Below are 27,348 nucleotides of genomic sequence, written 5' to 3' on the forward strand. Positions count from 1 at the left end.
TCTTCAGCTTCCCACCTCCTTTCTGTTGTTACCTTCCTTGACTCAACTTGAGACACTTTTCCAACTCAGGCTTTAGAGGCCAACTTAGTTTGTCATGTGAGCATCTGCATTCTGGATCAATCTCCCGACCCTGGCGCTGAGCTTCCCCAGGAGGTGGGCATCAGCTCTAGGAAACAATGCTCCTTGCCCTTTCATTGAGCCTTTAACCACCTTAGATCTCTACTCTGATCCTACTTTGGGCCACAGTGTAGCTCAAGAAGACTAGTAGCAGAACTACATCATGACTTATCTCCACCTCCAAACATTCTGGCAAATTCCTTGTCTTTGGGCCCAGCTGGAATGCCCACATTCCCTGTCAAGGCTTCCCTAATCCTCTTCCTATACCACTCATCTCTCTTCTCCACCAGCACATTTCCCCCGTCCTGCATTCAGGGTGTACTTTATATGCCTCTTTCCTAACTCTACAACCATGTCATGATTATTTCCTTGATGTTCTATTTCCCCAATCACAGGACAAACTCACACTAGGACAAGAAGGGAGTGTGCAAACATTGGCTGCAGCAAAATCCCTTTGCATCCCTAGATCTGCAGCTATCTGGTTGCATGACCAGATACAAGTCACTTAACCTACTGGAGTCTTAGGTTCTTACCTGAAAGGTGGGAATAATTTAATCTCACATGGCACTCGTGAGGATGCAAAAACTAAATAAATGAATAAAAATGTAATTTTTTATTAAAAAAAAGAATAAAAGGAAAACTCCTGACAGAATGCAGTAAACAGAAATGACTGAAATGTTGAAACAAAATAAAAATTAAAAGGCATTTGTTCATTTATTTTCCCTGAAAGGTATAGAACAAGGCCTTACACATCATGCAACAGTCAGCTCGCTCATTTAGTAAAAAAAAATTTCAGGATCTCTAATTCCTTCCCTAAGCTTCTGGTTCCCTGGGGGCATAGTTCTGCTCCCCAAAGCAGACTAATGCTGTGTCTCCTGCAGCTCTCAGGTACACAGCTCTGAAAACCACTCCCATTCTTGCTCTTTGCCTTTATCTCTTGAAACCAGCTCAGCCTCCAAGTCTTAATGCATCTTAAAAAACTTCAGTCCCTAGTGTTCTTTCCATTTTCATGCCATTGGTCTTGCAACAGGTCCCCACTGGGATGCTCTTCTGCCCCTTCCCCACACCGATCCTCCATGCTGTTAACAGGTTAGATTTCACTGGCCCAGATCTGTCCACCTCACTCCTTGGGAGTAATTAACCACTGTGCACATACAGTCCAGCTTCAGCTTCAGCTTACATGCATTGTCTTGTAAAATTTGGCTTCAACCTCCCTCGCTAGACCCATTTCCAGCACCTACTGCTCCACCTCTCTCTCAGAAGCCTCACTAAACTTTCCTAAATGTGCCCTGTGTTTCCACCGCCATCCACTTCTGCACCCTTCATCCCCTTTGCTAGAACCAGCTGTCCCCACACCTTCTTCTTCTTTGGCAAATTTCTCTCCAGTTTTCAGCATCTAACTCTAACCCCATCTCCCTTCTAACTTTCCCACAGGGAGCTTAAACACAATTTCCTTTGTGTTCTCGTGCCCTTTTGGCACACATTTCTATCTTAGCACTGATCCTATCATTTGAGTGGCACCATCTTTATTCTGAGACCTCCTCCTTGACTGTAATTCCCTCCATGCAAAGAAAGTACACAATAAGTAGGTTTTATATTGTTTTGCTTAGTCTTTATTTATGAGAGTGAATGAATGAATAAGCTTTTCCAAACACACTCAAGTTTTTACCCAACTACTAAAGTTAGTGGTAACTCAACACATAGCCACACCTAGGAAACACACTTGACGCTTTGGATGCTGGCACAACTGGTACAGAATGGTACAGGCCAGCAGCATCTAGTGCCAAGGAAGGCTCTGTAATTCAATCATACTAGAATTAATGTTAAATGACCAATTGACTTCCACCCTGGGCAAATGGTGCTCACCAGGGCAATGCAGGAGACAAACCATAATCTTTAGAGGATGTCAATTGCATACTTTTATTAATCCAAATAAAATCTTTTATAGAATGAATTATTTCTTGATTTATGTTCTTAAGGCATAAAGGCAGCATGTATGGGGGAAAGAACACTGAATGTTAAATATGGAATTCCAACTCCAGGACTGATTCTAAAATGACTCAAAGAGTTTCCCTGGACAAGCCCCTACTCTAAGCCTGTGGAAGAAAAAATTATTCTGACACCTGTTAAAATGGCAAGGCAGACTTTTTTCAAGACCACTGCAATGGTGTAAGAACTACTGCAATGGGGATTTGCAGTAGAGGAGAGAAATTGGACTCAATTCTAAATACATCAAGGAAAAGTGGAATTTATAGCCCAAGAATGGGGGGCAGGATCAGTGGATAGAAAATTACTGAGAGGGTAGGATAATTCTTTGCCAATAATCCTAATAGGATTCTTATTAAATACAGGCCAGGGTGATCAGATGTTACCTGGGGGACAGTGGAGGATGAGGACTTTGATCAGATATCAAGGTTAGGGGATTCTCAGACGAACCCGACTTAGCAGGATTCTTGCTAAAATTGGGCTCTTGAGAACATGCCCAAGGTTGGGGCCTCATTAAAAAAAGAGCTCAAAAGAGCCTGACCAGAATTTGGAGGAGAGAATCTTTGTCAAGTTCCATTCTGTCATTACCGCAGGAGGTTTAACTCAGATAATCATACAGCCCCTTCCGTACCTTAAATTTTATTATCTCACCAACATAGTGCTAAGCAGTTTTCCAATGAGAGACTTTCCTCATACTATCTATAGCAAACATCTTGTGAGAACTAAATTCTCAGGGCTCCCTGCATGACTGATGTCACAACAAACTTTCTTCTAGAATCCAAATAACCCTCATCAAAGGAAGTGTGCTTAGCGCCACACATACTCTCTCTTGCTGCAAGCTGCACAACAAACTCACACTGACTTTGCTATTTTCCAAAAGTGGCTGCTGAGAGTAGGGACTTCCCAATACAGGGAGCTCTCTCTGTCTCAGCCTCCTCCAGGCCTCCGGCAGTTTCTGCTCATTCGTTCTGACAGAAGCAAGTGCTGATCACTGAACCCACCTCAAGGAGCCAGTGGGCCTGTGGAATCAAAGGTGCCCTTGACTCTATCCTTTCCAGCATGGACACCACGCAGTGTTTTGACCACAGCGTCCTGTGGGCCCACTTGGCTTGAGGTGAGGGGCAGATGGCAGAGAGGTGTGGCCTCATGGCCAGAGACAACTGTACCTGCAGAATTCACTCTGACAAGAAAGCGAACTATCCTCTACTTGGGGATCCAGACATCTGCCAGGAAAGGGGGTCATTTAGAGAAGAAATAGGCTCATCCTGCCTGTTGTAAAACTACAGCCTCCCAAACCTTGACACTAGGTTCATAAACCTGAAATTTTCAGATGGCTGGAGCCACGACACATGTGCACAGAGCACCCTCCATGAGCCTGGCACTATGCCAGCTTCCATCTCGAATTGCTTGGTGCACAGAGGTAACCTGGAAGACAACGTGAGATGCGCCCAGCCACAGAGCTCTGGCTTCTGTGCCTTGGCTCTGATTCCTCTGTCTCTGTTCTGCTGTGTGTGTACCCTTCTCTCTTGTTCTTTCTGGGTTTTTTTTTTTTTTTTTTTTTTCGTGAATTATTTCCAACACAAGGAAAAGCACAATGAGTTGGCAATCACATGGCAACTACAAAATTTAACAATTGTTTGTGTTCGTGGGAAAAATAACCTTTCTGAGTACTTTTACATTCTCATAGGTGCTATTTCATAGGATATATGTGCTGCAGCGTGGTCATTTAACCCAATAGTCAGTATCTGTGATACACCCACGTTGACACATCTAACCATAATTCATTCACCAAAACTACTATAGAGCATTTCTGCTTATGAAGAAATTGTCTACTTCTCCATTCAACCACTTAAAAATATTTTGGGTTTTTTTTTTTCCCCTTTTAAAAATTGCTAGGATAGGTACATGGGAAAGTTAAGTCAGATTCATTCCACTGTGTTTCCTTTTCCCAGATCTAAAAAGAATCAATAAAAAAATAAAATAAAATTCCTGAAAAATTGCTATTATAAATGATACTGCTATGAACATGGCTATGCATGGCTTCTTACACATTTGTGCAAGTTATTTTCTGGGGAGACACCTTCATGTGGAACCATGGTGTTCTATTCTATATGAAACTCCTCCCCTGCTGGTTATTGACATTTTCTCCAAAGAGGTGGTAACTCTAGAGACGCTGCTCCTCCTCAGCTCCTCTACCTGCTCAGGGACCTGTGCATCTTCTGGCTGATCACTCACACTATTCACGTACCTGACATTGCTGGTGGAGGGGATGTCCTTCCTCTCCAACTTCCCAGGGGTGTGCGGGGCTATTCCAGGATCCTAGTTTGAGCCCTTTCACCACCTGAGCCCTTGTCTCCTCCTGACAGGCATTCAGAAGGCCTCAGCCATTGTCAGTCTACACCTGCCCTGCCCTGCCCCTGGTTCCTCTCCTGGAGCTCCCAGTGGCAATAGCAGGCACTGAGGTAGGAACATGGGATACTTTTTATCTACCCAGCAAGTTCCCAATCGCCTTATGAACTTGTGCTATTTAAAAAAAAATGAAAGAAAAGAGAAGAAAAACTTTCTGTCAGTGTAGTCCAGTCAGCCTCCTGATAGAGCTGAGCTGCAGCCCAGCACCCCTGTTCCCAATGCCACATCTCACCAGAGGTGAGAGGGCTCTGGAAGGCTCTCTGCCAGTTCTCAGGGGGCCGCCAGATGTTCTGCATCAGGGCAGCACACCGTTCTTCTGATCCTGTAATCGCTCTCCTTTGCTTGCCCCTGAGCCCCTCACCCGCCGCCTTCTCTCTCCTCCTCTTGACCCTGAGCTCTGGAAAACTAAGACCTCCTCATCTGCCAAGTCTCTCATTAGTCTCTCTGCTTCTTCTCATTGAACTCCTTTCTGTGTGATGGAATCTAAAACTAGCTGTGATAGTTCCTCTTCCTGTTAGCATTTTTTGTTTCATTTTTTGTGTCTATTATCACATATCTATCAGTCATAACAACTACCATGTGCCAGGCTTCTCCTTTCTGGCCATTTATAAGTAGATCTAACTCAGGTTGGCAAAGATTTTTTTTAAAGGATCAGATAGTAAATATTTTAGGTTTTGCAAGCCTCTGCCACAACTACAGTGGTCCCTGGCTTACAATGCTTCGGCTTAATATATTTTACATCACAACGGTGCAAAAGAGACACACATTCCAAAGAACACTTACTTGGAATTGGAATCTGACCTTTTCCCAGTGATAGACTCAGATACTCTCTCCTGGTGCTGAGTTATATATGGCACTCAGTCCAAAGATCCTCATGAGGGGAAACAAATGGCACTGTGTCCAGCATTTTCTGGAAAGGTATTTGTGTTTTCATATCCCCTTCTGTCTACAACACACCCATCTGTGTCTCCTACATTTGGTCTATTTAATGCATTTTTTACTTATGACATTTTCCACTTAGGACAAGTTTTCATGATGTGACCCCATGGTAAATTGAGAAGTTTCTACACTCAAATCTATCTTGTAACTCAAACCAAACCTACCACAATCCACGAGTGGCCAGGTGTGGCCGTGTTCCAGGGAGGCTGCATGTGTAAGAGCAGAGCGGTATGATTTGACAGCTACCACTCTAGCTGACTGCAATGACAGCCCCTACCTCTATCCAGCCCCAGCCAGGCTCCGGCCCTGCCTTGAGTCTAAGACAAATTTCCAAAAGTCCTGCCAGGATCACAGAGGCCCTAACTCTTCCATCCCTGCCTGGCTGGCATATCAGGTCAAATGCCTGTCCTGCCAGTGTTCCAAGACCACCACAGTCTGCCTTCTCACCTCCCATTTCCCTCTCTCTCATGTTGGCTATTGTCTGAACTTTCTCCTTTATGACCCCAGCCCCACACTGATTGCACTGCTAAGACTCTTCCTACAACACCAGGTCACACCCTCTTCTGCATTTATATCAACAGCACCTAAGAGTTCCCTGTTTATTCTCTGAATGTGTATCGAGTGCTTCTGTTGTTTCCTGTGATTGCTAAAAGCAAAATAAGAAATGAATTTTTTTTAATCTCTGGGAGTACAGGGCATGGCTTTAAGGAGAGAAAACAAGATTGGAGCAGTGTAAAGACAAGTGGACTCACAGCTGTGCACATTTCTGAACCTCAACTCAGACATCACAGTTGCCAGGGCCTTGGGCTTGCAAGGCAAGCACTCTACCGACTGAGCTATCTCCCCAGCCCCTGCAGTTCAGATTCAACAGTGAGGAGTTAGACACCTCACCTCGCATCTGACAAAAGCCCTGTTCCATAAGTGCCTGTGGCTGTCATTTTTATGAATACCTCAGATTATATTATCCTTCAGGGCAACCACCTTATTTTCTTTTTCTGATTTACACTCCTTATACTTCATCAGAGGTTAGGCACAAGGTTGCCCAATACATCATTAGAGGACTGTTGGTCACTGTTTCCAGTTGTGAGCATGTAAGAACAATATGGTCCAGCTCCTGGGAATCAAGACCGAACAGCGCTTCAAAGTGCCAGGTCTTGAGAAGCAGCCCCTAGTCTCTCTGCTGTTTGTGCTGCACCAAGATACGACAATCCAAGCCCACAGGCAATTAGGGCCTCCAGTGTGTGGCAAGCCGCAGCCCACTTCAAGGTCAGGGTCAACAGTAGCCACAGCATAGTGCCAGACTATCACTTCCCAGAGACTATTTGTGATGGAAAACCACTGATTCTTCCCTCTGGCCTGCTCCCTCCTCATTTAAGGGCCAGTGCCCAAAGCCACATTCAACTGTATCTTTGCAATGGCAGAAGCCCAACTTGACCACAAATAACTAGCCAGATAACTAATTCCAGAACTCAAGCCAAAAGCAAGTGATTGAAACAGCTTTATTCTCCAAGTGTGTAATGGTCCCACTCTGCTTTAGAAAAACCACAGGCAGGCTGATGCCAGGACAGAGCCCACACAGCTCCCAGGAACCTCCTCTCATGTAGGACTCCATGGCTGCATTATCTAGTCTCACAAAGAGCAGCACAATGATACAAGATAATTAATTCACCTCTATTTTCTCCTGCCCCAGCTACTGAAATGAGAGCCATCACCATGTTCTAAATGCAGAAAATTGGAGCTTAGCTGACTAGAATCATGCAGAATTCCTGGTTTAGATCAGATAACGTGTGGACCCAATAGCAACACCATCACAGACTGGGCCTCATGTGGGACAGAAGGTACAGGTGTGTGGGGTGGGACCAACATGCAGATCCCTGCTCACTAAAGCAGCTCAGTTCAGAAAACAGGCTTTGCTGGGTTGGTATATTTGATAGAATTCAAGAAGGCTAAAAGATCCAAACCTAGAAGCCAAGAGACCTGTCTGTATCTACAGGGAAGGGAAGAAGTCTTGCTATAGAGATTAAAAAAAAAAAAAAAAAAAGGAAGGAAGGAAAGAAGGAAGGAAGGAAGAAGGCATGGCATCCTATAAATCACTGCAGGTATGTTCATGTGAAATGGAATGACCGTCATTTAGGGGAAAGACCAGATAAAATCTATTGTGCATGCACACACACACACACACACACACACACACACACACACATGCAAATATATATGACAACATTCAAGAATAAGATAAATATCAAGATTACTGACCTGAGAAAAACCCTAAGATATAATCCTAAAATCTTAAAAAAGCCTCCTGAAGAATAATAATAATATATTAAGTATATACAGAGTATAGGCAGATGCAGCAAAACAACGTATTTGTGCTAAGTAGTATATAAGTCTATATAAAAATGCATTTAGAAATCGAGATAAAAACACAAATAACTGGTAAATGAGGTTTACCTCTGACAGAGAACTGGAGTGGGGTGGCTATATGAACTTGAGTTTATTTGTAACACTGAAATGTTTTAAAACAAAAATATATCCATGTAACACTCGTGTAGTTAAAAATCACAGCAATAAAGCGATTGTTACTGAGTAGTCACAATGCAGATCAGTAAATTAACACATCTGCAAGGGAATCCTATTATAGATAAGCATTTGAATTCGAAAAGGCAGAGCAACATAATCATAAGAGGATTCATTTCAGAGTCAAGCAGATTTGGTTTCAAATCCAGCCTGTGGAACCTCAGGCTAATTACATAAGTCTCATGTTTCATATCTGCTCAAAGGGAATATAAATATTATTCTATAGGATTTCTGTGATGCTTAAATAGCCCTAATATTGGGGAATGCGTTTCACTGTCGGTTGCTGGAAGACCCCTGATAGACCAACAATAGCATTACCAGAGGACAATGTCTACGCATTTCCGAGCAAACAGCAGCTGCATTATAGACATATAACCTCCAGTGGACAGACAACTGCAATCTCATTCCCACAGCATCAGGAATCAGCTTCCGAAAGGCACGGGGGAGAAGGAGCCAGCCTACACGTAATCAAAGACAGCCTCCAGCAGGTGGTCGGCACTTACAAATTAAAGTCTAGGGAAAATGGACTCAACTTTTTTCACCAAGTTTTCCTGAGGAAAAAAATAATGAGGCTCACACTAGAAGGTTCCAGACGGTTTCAAGAAGGCATCCCTGTCTAGAGAGTAGCTGTTTACCATTTTCCTTTAAAATTCCATGCAGCCAGCCAGGGCCCTAGAACACATGTGTAATTATGTCTGTGTGCACATCCGGAAGCCTCCAGGATAAAACGCACAGCCACCTCATAGAGGGATGGGAACCGAGGCAGTCTTCCCATCACCTCCCTACCAACCCTCTGTCCCATTCATTTTTAAATATTTTCCTCCTCAGCGATAAGCAAAATGTCTTGCACACAGAAGGCGCTTGAAACTTTCATTAATTATGTGATCCACTGATGCAAGACCCTCCCTTCCCAAAGCCACCAGCCCTGGGGAGAAGAGTGGCTGTTCATCACACCCTCCTCCATGAGGCCTCTGTCTCTCTGGCCTTAGGTTTCCTGGCTCCCAGCATCTGTCACTCTCACAGGGCACTGTATCTGTTCTCTGGAGACATAATCTCTTCTTTTCTGCTCTTAAGTCATTATTTAGCTTCTTGTACCCAGGCTTCTTTCTAGAGTCTTCTGAGACCAAGGGACTAGATTGGATGTCTACTTTAACTCCTCCAACATGCCGGATAATGGCACACAGGGTTGATACTAAAACTGAGACATACATTCCAGGAACTGAAAGAGTCACACAGATAGGTTCCCTTCTGACTGTGAAAATGTTCTGCTGTGAGAGACTAAGAACAAAGCCGGTGTTCCTCTGTGACAGGCCATTTCTATCAGAATCGTACTGGTCAACCAGGGAAGAACAAAGCCTAAGGGCTTCAACACCGGACACCTCCCGAGCCAGGAGAGAAACAGTGGAAAGCTCCCCTCACACGCAAGAAGTGAACTGCTGCCGCTCCCCTTTGTGAGACTCTGATATCCCAGTTGTTCCATCTCCTTATGGGCCTGAAGCCCCAAGTTTCATTCATTCCGTCCTTTAAAAGAATTACTGAGTGACTGCCATGTCCCCTGTGTCAGTTATGCGACATTATTTAAATAAACAATTGCCCTGTTGGAACCTACGTCCCTGTCTCCAGATGCTCTTGACAATGGGTTAGAGCTGTAAAGCATGAAAAACAATCTCAGTTTATAAAAGCTTTCCCTGGAAAGGCTAAGCAAGAAAAAGAAATTAGCTAAAATCCGGGTTTACTCTCGAGTCACAGAGGATTTCTTAAACCATCCCCGTGGCCCATGGAGAAAGGTTCCCTCCAGAATCAGAGGCAGCATTCACCTGAGTCCAAGTGACCTGACTGGCTCAGTAGATGGGTTCCCCTGGTCTTGTATAAAAGAAATGTCACACCCTCAGGTCTTTTTGAGAGACAACGGTACTGAAAATTTATAGTAGCAACATCTTTAAATACAGAAAAAAAAAAAAACCAATGTGCAACTTAGATGTCTGCTATAACTGCACCCTCCAGAGAAAAGCTTGGTTAATATTTTGGGATGTTTTTCTCTTAATCTGTATGTGTTTACAAAATTTGAGAGTATTCTTTGTAAGTCGCTTGGGTCCAGCTTTTTCACTTAACATAATATTATCAGCATTCCCCGACACTGCTCTCTATTTTTCAAAAATATCATTTTAAAAATCTTACAACACTCCAGGGTATGAAGGTATCATAATTTACTCTAACTATCCTCTTTAGTTAGTTGGTCAGTTTCTGGCCAAAATTTTATATTAAATAACTTTAATGTATATTGCTATATATAAATCTTTGTGGGTATCTTTATTTGTTTCCTTGGACTAGATTCATATAAGTGCAATTACTAGTTCAAAGGGTAAAAAAAAATTATCATTAAGGCTCTTGATATTAGCTGCCCTACAGAAAGAAATATTCTGGTCATTCTGCATTTACACTAACAATGTTTATAAATAACAGTTTCACCGCACACTTGCCAACACTAGGTTTTATCATTTTGGAGTTCCTATACTTAAGCAGTTTAAGATACCAAAGGGACATACACGTTTGATGCCAAATCATCATAAAATCTTTTAGATCTTAATTGTGTCTTCACACCAGAATATACATTACAAACTTTTATGACTTGGGACTCTGTTGTACTTTTAAAACACTATGGAAAACCCCAAGAGGTTTAATTCACATGTATTATGTCTAATAATATGTATCATATTAGAAACTACCTCTGAGAAAAGTTTTTATCATTTCTAAATTTATTTTAAAATAACAGTAATAAAGTAATCTTATGAAGAACAACTTCGTTCCCCAAATAAAAACAAGGTAGTAGAAGAAAACTGGCACTGTTTTACCTGTTCTTATTTGTGTGCACAAAAGCTCTTTAACATCTGGCTTCATAAAAGTCAACTAGATTCTCATATCTGTTTCAGCATCCAATCTGTTATGAGAATACATTGTCATGCAGCATCTAGAAAACTCTACTGTATACTACCCACGAGAAAATGAGAGTTAAAATGGCAAATCACATTTTATTACTAGAAAATAGTTTTGTTTTCATTAATCTCCTGGAAAGAGTCACAGAGAACCCCCCAAGTATTCCAGAGTAGACCACAATCTGGGGACTAATGTACTATGCCAAACCACTTCGAGGACCCAAGAGAACTGAAACTTACAGTCTCTCTCTCTTTTTTTTAATCTATGAAGTTCTTACAAATCTCCCCTCACTTCAAATATCCTTCTTCTCCAGACCCTTTAAAGTCCAACTGCAGCCTTCTGCATGAAGCCTTTGAATCTACCCTGCCCTCAAGAGACCTTTGCTTCCTCTGATTCCCTCTGGTTTTTCTCTCTCTGAAAGGACACTTAGGTCTATACCCTCTGATTTCCATACTCTTTTGCCCCCACCCCAACCATCAGCTTCTTGAGATCAGGGGTCAAGACTCTGGCACATACTTGGACTGAGTAATTGATTTCTTAGAAGATGGTCACCCTAAATCACAGTGGCATTTCAGTAACTAACATCTGCATAGTGTTTTACACAAAACACTTTCTCTTGAAATACTTTATTCTCAAAGTGGCCCTCTGACAGATTTTTCATCTATCATAAAGGTGAAGAAATGGAGACTTGCAGAGCTAAGCTACAGTGCTAGAACCTGAATCCAAGTCATCTGATTTTAAATGCCACGTGCTCTACTTCAATACCTTGTCATTAGCCCCAGCCATCGAGCATCTGCTTCACAAGATACCACATAATAGGGTTTCATGGACTGTCCATTCAGGGGACCTTCGTGCACACTTCCTATAAGGAGGCATGTCACAGGTAGAACAAAGAGAACATCTGGAGTCAAAATTAGGATAGAATCCCTGCTCTCCCACTTACTAGCAACATGACCACAGGAACACTGACTGCCTTTCCTGGGCCTCAGTTTCCCTAACTCTAATAGGCATAATAATCACCATCAGGCAGGGTTATTAGGAGGAGTGAATTGGAAGAGCCACATGATGCAAAGTGCAAGAACCAGCTCAGTTCCAGGCTCTGTTTTCATTTCTTCGCATGCCTGTCTTGCCTCCATTCTCTATTTCTCCTGTCTCCCCAGGGAAACAAGAATGGGTTGTCAAAATGAAGAGTGGCATTACCTATAATCTCAGCAATCTTACTATTAAGCAGAAAAATATTTTCTCCCAGACACCTGAATATTGGCATCTTTAGAACATAGATGCTATGGAAAAAGCAAAAAGTATACTTGGAAAAATAGGATGAACATTTTTACCCAAAGACCTTCACTGCCAAGCCACGCAAGCACCTGCAGGGGCCTTGATGCCGAAAGTCAGTGCCCACAGCCTCCCTCCTCGACACACACAGAGTGACTGGAACCCAGCACCTGTCGTGATATGAGATGCTCCCCTGAGGGAAGGTAGCGATAGGTCAGGCAAGTTAAGGGGCTGAAAGGGGTCAGAGGCCTGGACAAAGTCCAAAGGGGTCAGAGTCCCTCTGAGACAGTTAATATGGCAGGGCTGGAAGGAATGTGATCCTATTGACTGTCTCCAGTCACTCACACTTAAGCATTCTGAAGCCCTATTAAGTTCTACTCTATTGGGTTTGTGAAGTCTTGTTACAGACCCTCCTTGTTTCCAACTAAAAACAATGCTTCAGTTTCTCATTCCAATGAGAGGTTTGGAGTCAGTGACCTCAAAAGTTCCTGCCGTCCTAACACTCTGTGCATCTGATCACAATTAGATGCCTCCAAATGGCTTCTGGCTCATTCCAAAATGCAGGGTTATGCTCCCAGGATGCAGACCCCTCACCACTGAGAGGTTACTGAGGTCCTGATACAACTGTGTAAGCTGGAGTAACGCCTCTGTAAGCACACAGCTGCCCAAATGTTGGCCAGCCTGGGGACCACTAATCTAGGCACCAACACGAACGCTGTCAGAAAGAATCACAAGGTTTGGGGGAGACATGGCCATTTCTCATTAAATAGCTAGAAAGCAGGACACAGGCAAGTCCTGAAGGCCAAGAACTAAAACACATCATTCAAAACCCTGAAAGTGGAGCACCAGGAAATGGTGCTCAAAATGACATAGCACATCAGTGACATTTTGATATAGCCCTCCCCCGGAGAGACTGGAGTGAGGGAGCAGCGTGGGGAGGAGGATGGGGAAGGGAGCTCAAGAATGCTATTCAATAAAACTCTGCCAGGACAAGCACCCTATGAAGTCTCTAGTGCTTACTCCCTGGCACACGGCAGGAACTCAATCACTATCTTTCATAAATAAAAAATTAAGGGGTAAATAAGTAGGACCAATGCAGTTAGACAAAATGCAGTAGACTAGTAGTTAATCCCAAATGCAGTAGACTAGTAGCTAACTCCACAAGTTTGTAAAGTCAGAGACAGGGTTTCAAGACCTGTCTCTAGTCCTGGGGTCAATTAAGTTATTCAAACTTCAGTTTTCTCATCTGTAAAGTATACTGAGCTGCCTAAACTAAGCACCTTGTATATTTGTTGGAGAACACAGTGAGGAAATGCCCATAAAGCACTCATCTCAACATCAGGCACATCACAGGTGCTTCATAAGTGGTGGCCATTACAAAGATGATGAGAAGGACAGCAACAGTGGCAATGGTCAGAGCAATGACAACATTTATTAGCAACAGAGAAGATTAAAGGAAAGGAGATGAAGAGGAGGGCTTTGAAGCAAAGACTGATTATTGGAAAGCCAAAGGAAGACAATGAGTGTGTCCAAAAGCTGGGAACCTGGAAAATGCAAATATTTTCAGGAGATAATTCAGGAAAATGGCCAGACCAGAATGAAATGTTCTTACATAGGGGAAGTGAGTTCAGATAAGCAGAAAAGACCAGGTGGAAGCTCTCCAATATCTGCTAATGAACTTGAGCTCTAAGAAATGAAGACCTCAAATCTCTTTCTTAAATTTTGTATTGGTGTATTCTAATTATACATAATAGCTGGGTTCATTATGCGATATTTGTCCACGCACTTAAAATAATTTGAGCAGCTTCATTCCCCTCAACCTTCTCTTAGCCTCACCTCCACTCTCCCCTAATCCACTTGCTCTGCTCTATTGATCTCTTTTATTATTATCATTGTCATTATTACTATTTTAATTACTGCATTATAACTATATGTAAAGAGAGACCACTGTGGTGTATTTGCACACAGACAAAGACCTTACTTAGAAGATGGAAAGACCTACCATGTTCTTGAATAGGCAGAATCAATATTGTCAAAATAGCCAAAGTACCAAAACCAATATACACATTTAATGCAATCCCCATCAAAATATCATTGATATTCTCCACAGAACTAGAAAAAACATGGCCTTAAAATTCATATGGAAGAGTACAGGACCCAGAATAGCCAAAGTGATTACTGAGCAGTAAGCGTGATGCTAGAGGCATTGCAATACCTGCTCTCAAATTATACTAAAGAGCTATCATAATAAAAACAGCATGGCATTAGAATTAAAACAGACATAAAGACCAATGGAGTACAGAAGAAGACACAGAGACAAATTCACATAATTACAGTTATCTGATCCTTGACAAAGATGTCAACAATGTATGTTGGAGAAAAGACAATCTTTTAACACATGGTGCTGGGAAAAACCAGATGTAGAAGAATGAATCTAGATCCATATCTCACATCCTGCATAAAAAGTCAACTCAAGGGCTGGGGAGATAGCTCAGTTGGTAGAGTGCTTGCCTTGCAAGCACGAGGCCGTGCGTTTGATCCCCAGCACTGCAAAAAAAAAAAAAAAAAAAATCAACTCAAAGTGGATCAAAGACTTCCTTAATAAAATTAATCATCAACTTCCTTAATAAAATTAATCATCAACTTCCTTAATAAAATTAATCATCAACTTCCTTAATAAAATTTCAGAGTATCTTGAATAGAGACACAGGGCCTGCCTGGAAAGACTAGATTAACTTGTTGATGATGTGTCTGATGGTTTGGTGATGTACATCCTCCCAGAAGTAGAAAGAAAGACTGGTCAGTGATTCGTGTCATTAGCCTGAGGAACAATAGGTTGTAATAAATGAAAATGAATCAGAGAGAAGAAATGCCAAATGTTTACTGGATTCAGGTAGAGACAAAGGAAGAGGAGGAACATAAGCCCAAGTGCCCAGGAGAACAGTGTCACCTCTAACAGAAACAAGAGTGGAGCCAACATCTTGGTAGCAGATTATAAACTGAATTTGAGGACAAAGAAAAATGTCCTTGGCTGGGATTCCTAAAATCAAAGGCTGAGTCTGGAATTGTGAAGCTCAGGAATGACTGATGGAGTGCTCTCAGGCAGAAGCTAAAGGAGAGAGGGAGGCCTGAGGGAGAGGACAAACGCAGATGTGGCTTCATGTAAAGTCAGGTCCACAGGGAGCTCAGTGCAAGAATCTCCCCACAGGCCTGGCCCACTGCAAGGAGAGGGGCCCGGGGCTTTCGTGGCCCATTTCAACTAGTTATTGTCTATCCTAGATAGAGGAAAGTGGTGACCCCTGGAGAAGGTCACAGCACTGACAGCAAGCAGCTGACAGACGAGTACAGGAGCATGTTAACCTCAGGCGGTGCACCTAAAACACAGCATGCTTCCATTATATTATGACTGTCAGCATTAGGATGACAGCAAGATGTCCAAGACACTGGATGGACAGAAGAAAGCAACTTTGGGCCACTACAGTTCTCAGCTGCAGTACGGCTTCTGTCCGGGAGTATAGTTCCCTGCCCCTCCATTTCCTGACCTACTTTGTGGAAGCAGCCGAAAGTTAAGTAGTTGTCATTTTCTGGGTTATCAACATTGGCCATGCAATTCATCAGAGGTGCAAGAGCATAAAAGAAAAGTTAGGTGAGGCTTTCTAAAAATGGGAAAAGTTAGGCAGTTTCTATATTAAGCACCTGAATATGGATGAGAAAACCTGCTCCACTTCTTTCAGCTCCTGACATTCACTGCTAACTCATGTATCCCTGGACCGGGACCCTCTGCCCTGGATGTGGCCTATCTGAAGTGCTAGTCAAGACTTCCTTATTATATGGCAGGAGTCTTGCTCAAAACGTGTATGTAAATCTGTTAGTTTTAATGTGCGGGGTAAGCAGCACTATCTATTTAAGAGCTAAATGCTAAAACCCATAGTAAAGAATCGCATCCCAATGCATATTTCCTCTGAAATATCAGGCCTGCGCTACATAAAACATGCTTAGATTTTATAGGAAGCTGCTGTTTCATGCTTTGACCCAGGAATCCATCAACAGATGTTTAGTGAGTGTCTGGGGTGTGAAGGGCACTATGCTGGATGCTAGAAAAATACAGCGCATCTTGAGAATAGTAAATAGACATTCTGGCTAGAGAACAGATGAAGGAGGAGGAGGAGGGCTAGATGTGCATCTCAGAGCCTGTGTGCATTTCACGGAGGTAACTAACTGCAGTAGCCCACACCACCAGCACTTCAGTGACCGAGCACCATGTTGATGTGCTTTTCACATTTAATATGGGCCAGTGAAGCAAGGGGAGCAAAGAGAGGCATTATTCCATGCACTGCGTCAGAGACCCAGGCTCTTTCCACGTCAGGGTTCTGTCTACTTCCACGAGATCTGAGGAAATTCCAATTAGAATGGTGGATGGGAAAGTAAGTGAGCATGAAGAATGATAACGTGTTCGGGCCAGGTATGAAAGTGGCATCTCTCAGGTCGAGCCTCCTTCATCAGCCAGATTTCAGTCATATGGCTGCACCTAAGTCAATGAGGCTGACTAACAGTGTAGCTGTTTTCCCTGGGTGAAGGGGGAACAGGTTTAGGGAATATCTTGATCAGTCTCCACCACAGGAACATAGGGTTCAGGTTCCAGAACTTTGAAGTTAGAATTTTGTCTCACACATAAAAGAGCAGCTAATGGTTTACTGTCCCCCAAGAGGTTCTGAGATAACATGAGACACCCAGAAACACATCCCACCTGACAACAGAGAAGGAACCATGATCTGCAGAGTACCTACAATTCATTCATTTGCCAAATATTTATGTGGTGTCTGCAAATTGCCTGACACTATTCTTGATGCTCAGAATACCACACCGAAAGGAAACAAAGAATGTCTTGGCACTTTATATTTTTACTTTTATCCCAATGTTTCAAGTGAAGAATTGGGTCAGAGAGGCCAAGTGATGTGCTAAGCTTCACTTATTTATAAGGGTCAAAATGAGTGTTTGAAACCAGGTCTCCTCACCTTCAGAACTCAGTCAGACACACTGACTCTCAGGAAACTTCACAGAGCCAGCAAGGCTGGCTGCCTGAAGGAAGGACCACAACCCAGCACTAAAGCAGGCTCTTCAGGGAGGTAAAGAGCAGAAGTGCGACCAAGGAAATGGACCCTCTGGTTCCCACCTGGGCCAGAAGCCATGGGTGGGACTAAGGGAATGTGAGAACTCAGCACGAGTTGCAGATCCCCACACCCTGTGCTCAGTGCTGAGGAACCATTCAAATAACAGGGGCCAGAGCAAACCTTGCTCAAAAGTACTCCCTTCCCTCAACTTTGCCACCTCAAGGAACACCATGTTCTGCACTCACAGGGGAAGATAAAATGGAGTGCTCTCTATAGCTTGGCACCAAGATCTAAAATTACCCTGTTGTTCCATAAGTTACCAAACCTTCTAATGGATGCAAAAGTCATTTGGTTGAATGTACTGGATTAGCTCCAAAGAAATTAAAATCCTAGATGAAAATACACCTATTCAACATGAATACTCTCTTGCCCTTCCTGAAGAACACCTTGATGACTTCAACCCTCTATGAATGGCCTTCTGAAGCATTAGTAAAGTTGCTCTTAATGGCTGGATATGCTGAAGTTTCTGATCTCAACAATGTTCCCCAATGGCCTGTCAGGGCCCAGAATTTCTTATCTAAATATTCATTCCTTTGCATTAATTAATACATATTCCTTGAATTCATTATGGTTACCATTTTGGTGGCAACCCCCTGGGAAGGAAGTTAAATGCTCAGTGCCTTCATGTGAATCATTTTATTAGATAACTGTTCTGTATGAGGACAGGAGCCTAGAATGGAACGCAATATGATAGACTCAGACTTTTCCTTCCGGGACAAACTCTGTCTGAGAGAGTTAATTTACTCCAGCTCCTAAAGCCCCACAAAGCTGGGAGTGCCATTGCTTTGAGATCCTCAGGAATGAGAGTTCAGCACATTTGCACATTAAATGTACTGACCAGCCCTGATCGGCCTCACTGTGTGGACAGCACCTGCATACGTAAGGGTCCAGTGCTAAACCCATCACCTCCCTAAACTTCTTTTTCATAATTGCAGTCACAATCCCTGGTACCTCTGATCAGCACAGAATAAACTTTTTCCGCCCAGGCAGATAGCACACTTTTAGGCTCTGTGGGGTCTATGGTCTCTGTGAGAGTAATTCAACTCTGCCACTATAGCACAAAAGGAGCCAAATGGAAACAAATGAGGATGGCCCAGTTCCCACCCAAGTTTGAACTCATCTTAATTTTAAAGTGCTACAATGAACTATTTGCCATATTTTTCCAAACATTTAAACTTATGAAGACTCGTCTGAATTCACTGGAGGATACGTAAACATTTGGCCTGTGGGCCACAGTCTGCTGACCCCGGCCCTCATCCCCTGCCCACATGCTTCATCCCTGTGATGGGCTCCACTCCTTCTTGGATCACACAACTGCTCTTAATGAAGTAGCAGCACCAACACTCCACTGTCCTCTTAGACCAAAATCTGCACTCATACTTGGAGTTCTGCCTTCTTTGGGCTGCCTCTCTCCTCAGCCCAGGGCCTGTATCCTGCTTGGCATCTGTCCTTGGTGGCTGGCATGCCCACTTGATTTAGTGGCAGTACATCAAACAAAGGAGCTGCCAAATGCTGCGATTCTTCATGCCTTAAAAGATCTGCAGCGTGAGGATGGCCAAGCTGCACTCACCCAGTGGCTGAGCACTCCAGCTCCCACCTGGATGGTGCCCAAGCTGGGCCTCTTCCAGAGGGGATGGGAAGGATCCCCCACTTTACTTCCATTGCCACAAGACCAGCGAGGAATCGTGGGTCCTACCAAGAAGAGACTGACACCTCCAGCAGGGGAAGAGGCACCAAATCCATCCGGTCAGTGCAATCTGGCCGGGCCCAGGGGGTTATCATCATGATGCTCAAAGCAACAGTGTAGCTCCAGGTTGGAAAATGGCAACAACAATAACAACAACAAAAGGGATCTCGCCAGATAGATGACTCCCAGTAAAGGGGGATTATACCTAAGGGGAAATGGAAGAAAAATATTTATATACGTGTAGAGAGAGAGATTATCTTCTTCTCCAACACATATTTTGAAGTTACAAATCCATGGTTTCCATTTATTCCCGTTGGAAGAAAACACAAAAACTGCTGAGAATGATGAGCAGTGCTGTTTATTTATGATCCAAGAACTCTCCTCACACCATACGGTTGGGGAATTCACAGAGGGACAAAGTGAGAGGAAATCGCCTGCTTAATTCAATGGCCTTGGCAAAGCTAGCAGGCAGGGAGAGCACCCAGACTCTGCCCGCAACCCAGGTGTACGTATGTCCAGGGGTGGAGGCATGCACAGAGGAGCAGAGGGAGCCCCTGCCTGGGCGGCAAAACCGCAGCTTGGTGCAGTGGAATGAGAAGAGCCATGAGATCAGCTGAGGGAGCTGGGGTCTGTACCCTAGCTCAGGGTGGAGATGCAGACACAGAGAAATGGAAGGCAAAGGAGAGGGGAGCTGAGAGCTCCCAGAACAATAACGTTCAGGACAGGTATGTAAGACACACAGTGTTTGAGAACTCAGAAGGAAGCGCACACCAGGCTCTCGAACACCTTTGCTTCATTTTATCATCCCTGTGTCAATGGGAAGTAGGAGGAAGTTTCTGAGTCCATCTTTACTGGCCAGTCTTAGGGCTTTGCAAAAAGAGGCTCTTACTTGCACCACCCTTAAGGAGCAGAACAACAAATACGTACCAGATGGTCACTTTCTTCTGCTAATTTCATGAGAAGGAAGGAAAACACTGGGATTAAAGACTATAAATGCAAATGAAAGCAGCGTCCAGATGTGGAAATGGAGAAGTATGAAAATAAAAATACCCAACGGGGCGGGAGATGCAGCCCAGTTTTCAAACACTTGTTTAGCACCTGAGAGGCCCTGGGTTTCACCCCTAGCACTGGGAGAAAATGGCACAGTCCACCAGGGCAGAGGGAAGCCCCAGGCCCAGCACAACCTCTTTGAGGAAGCCCTCACTGATGGCTCCTGTGCAAGATGCTCCATGGTGTCCTAAGTATCCAAAGTCCGCAGGAACTGAACTGCCACTTGTAATGGTTAATTTGAATTGTCAACTTGATTGGGTTAAGGGATGCCAATAATTAAGATAATAATAATAAATAATAATTATTCTGGGCATGTCAATTAGGGCCTGTCTAGGAATGATTGGCATGTGGAATAGTGAACTGAAGTGGAGCCCCTCCTTAAGCGTGGGCAGCACCGCCCAATAGGATGGTGGCTTGGATGGAATAAAAGTTGGAAGAACAAGGAAACAGATGCAGATGCAAGTTCAACTCTTCTTGAACAGGTCCTTGATTGCTGCTTCAATCAACTGAAGATATCAGACTCTTGCTTCTTCACTCTTCCCAAGCGGACTCTGCCAGTGATTTTCCAGGTAAGTTTCCAGAAGCCTTGGTCTCAGACTAGAGTAGCACTCTTGATCCTTCTTGTTCTGGGGCTTCCGCCTCTTGGACTGGACAGCTGCTGGTTCTTACAGCTCCCCAGCCTGCAGACGTCCATTGTGGACTATCCAGCTTCTGATCATGTAAGCCAATTTAATAAATCCCCTTTTTATAATCACACTTCCTGTTGATTCTGTTCCTCTGGAGAACCCTGACTAATATACCACATCCAGGTCCTGCACCTGCTGCCTGCAGAGTTAGCTACCTTTTATTGTTGTTTTGTTTTTCATTTATTTGCTTTTTGTTTGTTTTTAGTTTCAGTTATGAGGTTTGGGGGGGTGTTTGTTTGTTTGTTTTGAGATGGGATCTCATGTTACCCAGGCTGGTCTGGAGTTCGTAGGCTCAAGTTATCATCTTGCCTCAGTCTGCCAAGTAGCTGGGACTACTGGCCTGTGCCACCACATCAGCCTTTGCAGCCTTTCAATATGTGCATGGCTGTTCCTCGGTTTTATCTCCCCGAATACGTGGATGACTCCCCACATTTATCCAGCTTCAGTCTTTCCATGAGCTCCAGTCCCAGTTTCCCAAATACTGTGCAATGAACTGCTGCCATTTCGATTCCAGGATGCTAAAGACTGAGCTCATCATGTCTCCCATCACAATGTTTTCGAAACTTCTCCCCACTCCCTTCCTCCCTCCTCCTCTTCCACTCCCCACTTCTGGTAATGGACCAAACCCCACACATTTCTTTCTCATCCAAAGCATTAGAATCACCACAACCATTCTCCTCTCCCTCACCTCTGATTGTTGCCAAGTCCTCTACGCTGAAAAACAAAAACAAAAATACCTTGTGCACTGGTCCTTCTCTGTCTCCCGCACAGCCCAAGTTCAACATGGCTGGCTGTGGGACAGGCTGTCTGGGAATACTCCAATGCTCCCCTCCCTTGTTGTCCCATCCTTGAACATCCTCCTCCTCAGTTCAGGTTTCGCGGCGGTGCCAAATCTGCCTTCCTAAAGCATAGCTACGCGCACAAAGTCATTTTCCAGTTCAAGAACCTTCATGGTTCCATATGTCCTGTAAAATATAACCCTCTGATGCAATACCCTGGCCTCCCTCTCCATCACCACTCCTCACTCCCAGCCCAGGGAGCTGCATGCTGCTGAATCTCACCCATCGTTCAGTGACTAAAGGGATGGCGGATGAAGAGAACTGAGAAGAGTCACACTTTTTTTTTCTTTTCTCCTCTGGCTTTTTGAGAGAAACCCTGCAGTAGAGAGGAGGCTGTAGGCTTATAAACCTGACCTGATTTGACAGTTACAAGTGTGTAAAACAATGACAAGTAAGCAAGGGGTAGAGGGAAGAAAGGAGATTATACCAGAGTTCACTGACAAAAGAGAAGAAGCCCCGTCAGTCAGTGATCATAATAATTAAGAGCAAGTCCCCCGAAAAGTCTGTGGACAAAATGGGCAAGCTGTGCAGAAGTAATTTATGGACAGGGAGTAGACACAGCTAAACAATGAAATGAACTCATCGGTTAGGAGTGTCACAGAAGGGGAGTAGGGAACAGGTGCTGGAGAGAGGCATAAATTTGCTACAGGAGAAAGCCCGGGTCCTTATCAGAATGGGTGAGGAAGAACCTCAGAGGAGCAGAAGGCCGAGCAGACTACTAAGTGTGGCAGGGCTTGCCTGGAAAGGAAATAAGTGGAAAAGCAAGGAGCTGCTCATCCTGCCGTTGAGACTTCACTTCAAAATGCTGAGCAGGTTCAGCAAGGAGCCCTGGGCATCTGGAAAGAAAGGAGCCCTAATTCATATAAACAGCCCCTCCAGAAACACCAGTTAAAGGTCTCACAACAGGGGACTGGGTAACCAAAGTCAGTCAAGGCACAAAAGACAGTGAGTAGGACAAAAGGCTTGTTACCTGTCAGAGACATTGAAAACAGCAGCACGTGCCACTGATAAGAGTTCCAAAGTCAGGAAATGATACTACAAGTTGTATCAAATTGCAGTGAACAGGGGCAATTGTTCTGATCACCAAAGGTGACAAGGCAGACGGCATGGGGATTGGATGGAAGAAACCATTGTCACGGATCATGCCATGCGCAGAATGAGGTTATCCTTTGTTCTTGGCAATGCTCAAGAGGCTGACTCACTGCCCTTGCAGATGAGTATCTCCATCAGTCTTGGGTTATGATACTATCTTATAAACATGAATCCCAGCAAGTGCAAACCGAATACCTGCCCATTGTTCTGGGGACCCAAATCAACTGGTCCAGGCTCTGATGAGACTCACAATGAAAAGGAGGAGAGAGATAATAAACTAGTGCATGAATAAGTGAATTCAAAATCTGAAATGATGAGCACAATAAAGGAAGTAAGCAGGAACTATAATGGAGACAGGGACATTGCTGATTCTTCGAAGAAGAGAAGCCTTCCAGGCTGAACCTGAGGAACAGAGTCATGCATGCAGAGTGAAATAAAGAGTCCTGCAGTGGGAAACATGTGTGGAAGGGTCCTGAAACAGGAAAGAGGTCTACGGTATTAAAGAAAGGCTTGGCATGGTATTGAATACCTGTAATCCCAGTAACTTGTGAGGCTGAGGCAGGAGGACCAGAAGTTTAAAGCCAGACTCAGTGATTTAGTAAGACCCTGTTTCCAAAAGGTGTGTATGTGTGCAGGGGTGTGGGGTGGGAGGTTGGAGGTGTATCTCAGTGGAAGAGTGCCCTGGGTTCAATTCCCAGTCCCTCAAAAAAATGAATGAATAGAAGGCAGGTCAGAAGGCAGGCAGGAAGGCTGGGGTACAAGGAGCAAGGGGAAGGGAGGCTGGTGTTCCACAGAGGAAGGACACAAACCAGGAGGAAGGAACTGCCATGTACAAGCCACCTTCTATGTCTCAAGCACTCGGAGAGATACTTTTCAATCACAGTCTCTGCCTTGGCCTGAAGCACCTTACAGAAAGAACTAGCATGCGTGAAACAGAATAGTCAATCATGGTGGAAATCATTTTTTTGTTTGTTTACTTTTGTTTATTTTCCACACTTTTTTTGGTGCATTATAGTTGTACAGATATATATATATAAATATATGAAATATAAATATGTGAATATAAAAATATATAAATATAAATATATTGATATATGTACAAATATATATATATATATAAATTTGTAAAGTTGTTACCTGTTCATGTATACACACAATATAGCAATATAATTTGACCAATATCACTCCCCAGTACTGCCCCCCTCCTTTCCCACCTCCCTTCCCACTGCCTGGTCCCTTTCCTCTACTGATCTCCTTTTAATTTTCATTAGATTATCCCTCACCTTTCTTTTCCTTGTTTCCTATCTTCCACAAATGAGAGAAAACATATGACCCTTGAACTTCTAAGTTTGGATTATTTCATTTAACACAATGCTCTCATGTTTCATCCATTTTCATGCAAATGACATAATTTCATTCTTCATTATGGCTAAATAAAACTTCATTGTGTACATATACCACATTTTCCATATCCATCAGTCTGTTGATGAACACCCAGGCTAGTTCCATAGTTTACCTACTATGAATTGTGCTACCATAAACATCAATATGCATATATCACTATGGAAGTATGACTTTTTATTTAACTCATTTATTTTATTAGTTATCTATTACTACATAAAAATTGTCCTAAGATGGCAGCTGGAAATATACACATTTATCATCTTAGTTTCTGTAGATCAAGAATATGGGTACCCTTGCCTGGGTCCACTAGCCCTGAGTATCTTTCTAGTCTGTAGTCACACCAAGGCTTGACCGGAAAGAATCTGCTTCTCACACCCAAGTGTGTTGGCAGAATTTAGTTCATTGTGGTTTATTACACTGAGGTCTTAGTTTTTTCTGAGTTGTTGGCTTGTTGGATGGGGGTCTCTCTCAGTTCCTTGCTATGTGGGCCTCTTACAAAATAGTAAGCTAGCAAGATGGTGAGAGTGGAAAACTGAAGGAATGAGAGGAAAATAAGGTGGAAGTCATAGTCTTCTGTAAACCAGCTGTGGAAGTGACATCCTATGCTGTATTGTCAGTTATAAGCAAGTTTTTAGGTACTCAAGGGGGGGAGATTACACAAAGGGCCTAAATATTAGGAGGCCAGGGACTCTTAGAAAGCATTTTAGAAGTTGCTTACTGCACTTGATCGCTCTTTGATTTATGGATACTTTACTGTGTACAGATCCTTATGCTAGAAAGGTGCATATAAGAGACTAATTCTTTAGGATAAGTACCAAGTAATGGTGTAACTGGGTCGTGCGGTGGTTCCATCTCTAGTCTTTGGAGGACCCCCCATACTGATTTCCACAGGGGTTATCTAATTTATAATTCCACGAACAGTGTTAAAGTGTTCCTTTTCCTCCACATCCTCTTTAGCAAGAAGAAATGGAGATAGTTTTCTTGGTCTTGACTTGGTAAGAATTTATGGTTAAGGTACAATTTCACTTTGCAGCCTTAGCCAAAATAACACCAATCCCACTATCTTGGTGCATCTCCCTAAGCACTGCACTGAGCTGGTCCACTGTTACTAAGTCCTTGGAATACTTAAAGTCTAGGCTTCACAGCAATACACATGAGCAGGACTTTGAAGGGTTATTTTAACCAAATTGGATTTTTCTTAAGGGATATACCAATAACTCAAAATAATAATCTTCACAAAATACTCATGCAGACACTCTGCATCTTCTTTCCAGGATTCACAACCCTATGTACAAAAGAAAAAAAAAATGTTTTTAACAAATAAGGATCAAAAGAAGAGGCAGGAATTCCCTGAGATTCTTTCTTATGTGATTTAAATCCTGTCTTTTGACAATGCGAGAGCCAAATCATAACCGTTGTTTTGTTTTTTAGTCATTCTACTATTTTTTTAATTTTAACTTTAACTTTCATAAAATATTTGTTCACACACTGGTGGATGTTCTGAAATGATAATTCTAAAAGTCCCTCTAATTAGAACATTTTCTAACATTTCTTTCTTGGTCTCTTTGATTATGATTTCTTCTGAATTCTTACAAACTTTATGTGCAACAAACAACATAATTTTGCCATTCTTGCTTTTTTCAAAATGTTTTTATTAGTGCCTTATAGTTATAACTAAATGTGGTATTCATTTTGGCATAATCATACATGGAATATTACATTTGGAGGTGGGAGTCTCAGTGTGGGATATGGCTGAAAATACCCCAAAGTGGAAGAATGAGATATGGAGTCCATTGCCAGTCTGTCATTAATGTGTTTAAGTAAATCTTAGGTATACAGTCACCCCTTCTTGACCTTGGTTTTATCAGTATCAAATAAGGCAGAGTTACTTCTGATTCTACACAAGATGAAGGAGACTGAATTTACATCCTCACATAAAACAACATCAAATAAAGTGTATGAAACAATAATTTTTGTGTCATTAAGCAATAGGCGATCAAGGAGAGGGACTCACAGGGACAGGAAATAAGAGAAGTAAGCCTTACAATTGCCCAAACCACTGCACAGAGCAGGTTTCCAGCCTGAAAGCAGGGAAAGAAAATTAAGTAAAATCCTATAATCTCTCCAGTGCAGTAGATCGGACAGGGGAGTCTGGGCAGGAAAAGGTAACTAGAGTTTGCAAAGGTAGGTAAGTTTGCAAGAAACAGCACTGGAGAAGAGAGAATAGCACAAGTGCAGAGAATTCTGCGTATATGAGAAGATCTCCCTCAAGTCTTCAGCTGAATATTAATCAGGGCATGCATGTGAAAATTATCCAAGGTCAGGGCAAAGGGTCACTTGAAAAAATTAAAGAGAACAACTGAAGAAGCTCACACAGGGCCAATAACAGTTCCTGTTTCCATCAACCAGAATGGTAACTCTCATAAATCATGGTGCATCAGAGAGAGTATCTCAGAAAAGTTCTTTCTGGGGGGTAAAATTAACCCCAAGCAAAAAATACTTCCCTGATTCCACTTTTATACAGCTTAAAATCAACACCTAAAGGAACTCAGCTGTTTCCAAGTAACTTAACTTGGAATTTAACAAAGTCAATTAACTTTATATCACAGAACAAAGCTAATAATATTTATAAGAATTCAAAATTATCCAGTATCCACCAAGATATTTAATGGCATTTAATAAAAAAAAAATTTTGGCATGCACAGAAACAGAAAAATACAACCCACAATAAGGAGAAAAATCAATCAATCTAAACCAATAATTCTCAAGTGAGGCCAATTTTCCACCACCTCTAACCTAGGAACATTAGTCAAATTCTGGAGAAATTTTAATTGTCATGACCAAAGATGCTACTGGATCTAGTGGGTGGAGGTTACAAATTCTGCTAAATCTCCTATAATTAGTCAATCCAAAATGTCAATATTTCCGATGCTGAAAAATCTTATTCTAAACCAATTAAGAAATGATACAGGTCATTAGTAAACAAAATAATTAAAAGTTATAACTTTATATATTCCAGAAGAATATACATATGTTCAAGATACATAACATATATGTGTGTATATGTGTGTGTGTGTGTATATATGTGTGTGTATATATATGTGTGTATATATATATACACATGTGTGTATACAAGTGTGTGTATATATATATGTGTGTGTGTATGTATATATATATATACA

General features: G+C 42.7%; 1 protein-coding gene across 2 annotated transcripts in view; it reads right to left on the reverse strand.

The window, feature by feature from the left end:
* SORCS3 (sortilin related VPS10 domain containing receptor 3) overlaps positions 1 to 27,348 on the reverse strand; it is a 582,251-nt gene that overhangs the window by 327,657 nt on the left and 227,246 nt on the right. The gene's annotated exons all lie outside the window — the stretch shown is intronic.

The sequence above is a fragment of the Sciurus vulgaris genome (assembly GCF_902686455.1).
Source record: "Sciurus vulgaris genome assembly, chromosome: 4".
In the NCBI taxonomy this organism is placed as follows: Eukaryota; Metazoa; Chordata; class Mammalia; order Rodentia; family Sciuridae; genus Sciurus; species Sciurus vulgaris.